General features: G+C 39.5%; 1 pseudogene; it reads right to left on the bottom strand.

Moving 5' to 3' along the window:
- Positions 1 to 3,155: 3,155 nt before the first annotated feature.
- Positions 3,156 to 5,934, bottom strand: LOC126586282 (protein EARLY-RESPONSIVE TO DEHYDRATION 7, chloroplastic-like; annotated as a pseudogene).
- Between the last annotated feature and the right edge of the window lie 244 nt (positions 5,935 to 6,178).

A 6,178-nucleotide genomic window follows, 5' to 3' on the forward strand; every position in this document is an offset into this window, starting at 1 on the left:
AAAAACTATAAAAAACACTGTTTATATGATGAAAATACCCCTATATAATTTGATGCATTATTTTGGGCTGTTTTTGATTTTTTTTATTTGGAGTGCATTTTTATCCCATTTATTTTTGGTGAAGTGCATGATCCCAAATGAGGCTGCTGGCCTTTTATAGTAGTATAGATAATTACATGCTTTTCCTAGTTAAACGACAGCATTTTGCTTTGAAATCTCATTGAGATCTACTCCGATCATAAAGTATCACACCCAAATTATCTAAAGTCGCATATATGGGGGACAACCTATATGTTTGCGGTACAATGTACTAGCATTATGTATGAGCACTATACTAAATCATTGAGTATGAATGGGACATGACACATAAGTTTCTCAGCGTTCTTCTCAACAAGCTTGTCATGCAAATCACAAACTTATTTATTTAATAATTAATTAAGGGGGCTGAAATGTCTCAACAAGCTCGTCATGCAAATCACAAACTGATATATTTAATAAATAATTAAAAGGACTAAAATGTCTTTATGAGTCTTTCTACCTCAAGTTGGTCTTTTTTTTTTAAATAACAATAATAATTAAAGAGTTAAGTATAAAAACTACCCAATTTTTTAGGATGATTATAAAAACTACCCAATTTTTTAGGATGATTCCAAATTAATCTCAACCGTTTTAAATATTTCAAATAACTACCTAAAATTTTGAAAATTAGACATTTGGTACGTTACCGAGGATTTTACCAGCATTAAGTGATGACGTTACTAGCAAAATGATGAGGTAGACAAATGCTATACATCTTTGGAGTTCTAATCCCCAACCCATTTTAGTAGAGTTAAACCATAAATTTGCTTAGCTAATGGCGTCAATTTGGAGATTTAAATCTCCATAGATGACTTGAAAATTAAAACTCGCTTACTATATGTCAATGTCATCATTGAACACTAGTAAACCTAATAGATATTCATTTTTCAAAACTTTCAGGTAGTTATTTGGAAGGTTTTAAAAAGCTACAATTTGGAATCACCTCTAAATGTTTGGTAGTTATCCAGACTTTATCCTTAGTTAAAAGCACAAATAATCAGTTTATGCACAGATCAAACTATAATTTTCCTGTAAAGAATAATGAGTCATTCTATATGAAAAACCGAAAAATGGATGTTTTCAGTTTTGTTAAGGTAAATCATTGTATCATGATCATGACACGTCCTTGCACTTTAAGCAGTAAAGGTCGTACCCAGTGCACAAGGCTCCTGCTTTACGCAGGGTTTGGGAGAGGTGAATGTCGGCTAGCCTTACCCCCATTTATGGAGAGGCTGCTCCCAAGTCTCGAATCCGAGACCTACCACTCATGGGCGAAGACACTTGCCATCGCACCAAGTGCGACCTCTTGCACTTTAAGCAGTAATGATGAAAAATCTTAGGTAAGATTTTCAATGTCAATTATTTGAATTCCAATTCGTGGGAACAAGGACATTGTCGGAGAGGATTATCGATGCCAATTATATTATTATCTCTTAATTTGGAGAGATAACAACAATCTCTCAAATTAATCACACACAAAAATTAGAGGGTGAGAAAACTTTGTAATTTGGAATCAGACAAGCAAATGAAGTGGAGAAACTTTGATGCATAAATCGGCTTTGGGCAAGAATATATCACGTGAGAGGATTTACACTAAAGAGAGATTTGATTCGTTGCTAATGACTTGAAAATGTCCTTGAGGTCATGAGGAACCGGTGGCCTAAAATTAAAGCCAATTCTCAAGTGCAGCTGTCTTGTCGCACACGACAGCACATTCAACAAACAGTAAATGTATCTGATTTCATTCAATCTTGTTTAATTTGAATGTGTTGTTGTATGCGATAGAGCGCACTTCGTTGAATGTACAAAGGAATGTGTACAATATTTTGGCTTTTTGTTGTTGGTAGCCACGAAGGTTGGACGTGACGATGACGGGATTGCAGGATTGAGAAAAGGGGGTGTAGCGTGTACGCTTGGCAAGTTCCAAGAGGTGTTTGGGTCCACCGATCAATCACTCACACTTGTAGGGAAGTATGTGACCTTGTCTGGGTCAACAGACCCTCATATTCCGTTTTGTTCCTGTTCTATGTAATGATGGTCTTTAATGTCTCCCTAAGTGCATGTGGTAGTGTGAGGAGGGACGTTCTAGCATTAGATGCGGATGCGTGGTTTCAATGTGACCTTCTCACACTACTCTTTTCTAGTATTTATCAATTGTTTGCCTCGGTGTAGGCTTTTCTGTAACTTTGGCATCTTTGTCCGGATAATGATATATCCTGTTTTCCAAAAACAAAAAATCACTCACACTTGTGTTGGATTATACTATTGGGTCCATATTAGTGGTACCTGTAGCATGATCGGTCATAGAATTGGACACACCGATGGTGGGTGCGCAGGTGGCAGCTGCACCATTAGTATGGTTAGAGATGTAAATTGGTTCGAAAAGTTCAAGCTTGCGTCATGTTCGGCTCTTGTTTGGTTCGTTAAAATTTGGTACGTGAAAGATTTAAACCAAGTTTAATTCGGCTCAATTAAGAAACAAGTCAAACTTGAGCATTGGTGTGTTTGGTTTGTAAAACTCGTGAGTAGCTTGAAATTTTTCATGTGACAGCTCGAGAAAAACTTCAGCTCAGCTTGATTGTTCAAGCTTGAGAAATAATAATATAATCCATAGGCTAATCCATATTTAGTGTCCCAAGACCAACAAATTAACTAAATTAATAATAAAAAGTTAAAAAGCTTAATATGGTTTTATTATTTCTTGTGTGATTCAGTGGAAATAGGACTTCAAATTGCCGCTCAGAAAAACCTAAATCATACAAAAGCTAAACCAAAATTTAACTTTCAAAATTTTCACTATTCCAAGTGCCAATATCTGTTTCAGAACTTTTTTTCAGGTAAGATATTGCTATAAATTGTATGGTGATTTATACAAACACAATGAAAAATGCTATGGAGACCACATTAGTATACGATTTAATCTGACAAATGTTGTGTACATGACACTTCAATTAATTCATCTTATTGGCTGATGATTGTATGAATCATTTGTCACATCATGTGGAACACCAATGTGATATGAATACGTGGTCAATTTTTTAAGACTTCATTTATAAATCATCTTTGCAAAAAATAAATTTAATCTGAAATCATTTGCTCATTTGATTGTCATGATAAAATTTCAATGTTTCCTAAAACATAGTGTTTACCATCTTTTTTAAACTCAATTATATACTTTAAATATTTTCGTTTTGACTAATATTTTTGCAAGAATAATATACAAAAGTACAATTTGGAAGTGCTTAAATGAAGATTCCCAGAACAAGTTATTTGGATTTCTTAGTCCTTACCTCCTCAGGTGCTGCCTTGGCAGCAGATTTGGCTATGGTGGAGGATTTGAAAGCGCTTTTCGGGTTGAGTGCCTTTCGGATCTTAAAAACAGTCCATGCAGTTCCTATAGCATGTCCTGCTGCATCAAGCCCGTCGTTTGCAGCCTTACCTGCTTGTTCACCATACCTGCAGGACAGTCATACTCAAACGTTTACACCCTATCACAGAAGCATACCATTCGTCTGATGAATTTTGAAAAGCGTGGAGTAGGCCATCAACTATTGCTACCGGCAATAGTTGATACCGGCAACAAACATATAGGGTTTGAAACCGAGGGTTAACTTGTTGATCCGAAACCAACACAAATGTTAATAACCTCTTGCAATGCATCCCCTAATTTATAGTGAGCCAAAATAGTAGGTCCACTGTCCACATGAATCGTGCATATCTTTTCAGTCTTTATTTGTTTCATTTACTGTTACATTACTCTAGCATCAAGCATCTGGTGAACCTTACCTGTGGGAGACGAGCTCAGTTGTCACAGTAGACGACGTTGACATGACATTTTTCCCGGCTACTTCAACAGCATCACACACTTCGCCTAGTTACAGGAACATGTAAACATTAAAATTCAACCATCTGATTGGAAACAGTCATATAAGATTACAGAAACACAAAAGGTAAAGACAATTAATACATCATCTATGATGGCATGTTTAGATCTACCTAATAGTAAAATATAGTTATATATCTAAAGGCTTTTGGCTAAGTACACGGTCACTCGCAGTGATAGCGGTAAGAAAAATCTCTTTAGCTGCAAGAAGATCTACCCTTCTACAGTTAAAGGTCAAAAATAAAACTTTTGTTCGGGAAATATCTTCACCACTCTTGTAATTTATAAACGAGCTCACCGGAGTTCCAATACAAGCAGCAATGAAATGACACATTTATACGGACAGTTTGTGTATCTTTCAGAGTGAAAGTATTAATGAAATTATGACAGAACGGCAAGATAGAGGTTTTAATTGAAAGATTTAGAAAGCCTGTTATTAAGAAAGCATCAAAATCAAGGTACTGAGATGATCAACATACAAAATCCATCCAGCGATGCTAGCAAAATTTCCCCAGGCAGAAGACGGAAGAATTTCTTTCCCACTTTGGAGTTTACCACCGAACTTGTGAAGAATCCAGAAACTTTAAAGACCCCAGAAAGGACACCGGCTGCAACTTTCTGTGTCGTTTTGCTCACCTTCTTAACCCTGCAGAACAAGTAAAAGTTAGATTCTTGATCAAAACCATTCTATCGACCCCAGAAAGAAAAGGGCAAAAACCCAAACACTCAACTAGAAGATGGCACCCTTGTCTTCAAACTAATGTTCATAGACAGAGCTGTAGAACAACAAGGCAATGTCCAGATACTTGCAACTAATATCTAAGTACGAAAGGTTAGTACTTATGAAGATATGAAGATAAAGGACCAAACCCCAAATACAAATATTAGTCTCGGGCATCAATCTAAGTACGAAGATTCATAATTTTCCATAATTTATGTCTTAAAATTTCACAAGTTTCAATAGACAACCAGGACTAATGCATCCATCAAAGACACAAACAACACACAAATTTTGTACCTTTTAATCCTTCTCATGGTTTGGGGACTGACTTCCTTATTCGAACGCGGGTCTATCCGCTTCTTCCTAACCTCATTCCCCAATTTCAATCTCTCCACCGTCACATCCCCACACCACAAGATGCCCTTGATCAGCTGCCCTGAACCGGGTGCGATCAATTTGGCAGCCATTCCATTGTAATCCGCCACATTCGGTGCCAATGTGGTCCAATATGCGGCGCTCCGCTCCTCCAACTCCTTTTTCTCCGAGCTCAACTCCTCTGGCGAGGTCTCCAACGCAAGGGTGTCGTCCAAAGCTTCCCCTTCTTTCGCGCCATGTCCGAAACCTTCTGCACTGAAAAACTGCAGTAACTCTTCAAAATCCCATCCAATTCCTTCACGAATCCCTCCTGCCCTTTTGACGCGATCGTCAATCCGTAGTTCGAAAAACTGTCCGGATCGTTCGCCTTCGATTTAGGGTCCGACTCGGACCCGGAGTCGGAATCCGGCGGAGCGTAGAGTGAGAAGAAGTAATGCGAGTCGTCGAGCTTGACAGCGCCTTCGTTCTTCGCCAGAGGTCACTGGATCTCGTCGCCGACTCGGGCGAGGACTGCGACGATGTCGTCGCCATGGACGAGGCGTATGATCGTGAAGTCGCCGGAGGCGAGCTCGACACTGAAGTGCGTGCCGATTAAATTAACAATGGTGCCGGGGATTTTGATGAGAACCTCTTCGGTGGCCACCGGTGGAGCTGACGGCGGAGCTTCGGGTGGATCCGACGCCTCGGGCGGGGCGGAGGGTGGGTATTGGTAGGTAGGGTTAAGGTATTCGGGGAAAAGATTTTCGCAGAGGTCTTTCATGTCGAGGGAAGGGTAGAGATTTGGGGCTGAGGAGGTAGGGATTGAAGGAGCTTCTGGGTTCGATTGGATGATCTCCTGGTAGAGGGGATGTTTGGGAACGGGGTTTGGGTTCGCCATGGCTGTGACTTCTCCTGTTTGGCTCTGAAGATTGGAGAAGATTAGGGTTTCAGACTAAGCGAAATGACGGAGAAGAAGATGGATGGGACCTCGGCGCTCGGACTTTCTCGAGATGGTGACCGGAGTCTGCATGACACGCGGCGGTTGTTCGGTAATGCCAAGTAGGATTAGGAGGAGACGCAGTTTTAAAGGAAGGTTAACTCAACTGTCTCGGCGCCTTGCCGCGCGAATAACTGTTAACGAT

The sequence above is a fragment of the Malus sylvestris genome, chromosome 2, assembly GCF_916048215.2.
Source record: "Malus sylvestris chromosome 2, drMalSylv7.2, whole genome shotgun sequence".
Taxonomy (NCBI): Eukaryota; Viridiplantae; Streptophyta; class Magnoliopsida; order Rosales; family Rosaceae; genus Malus; species Malus sylvestris.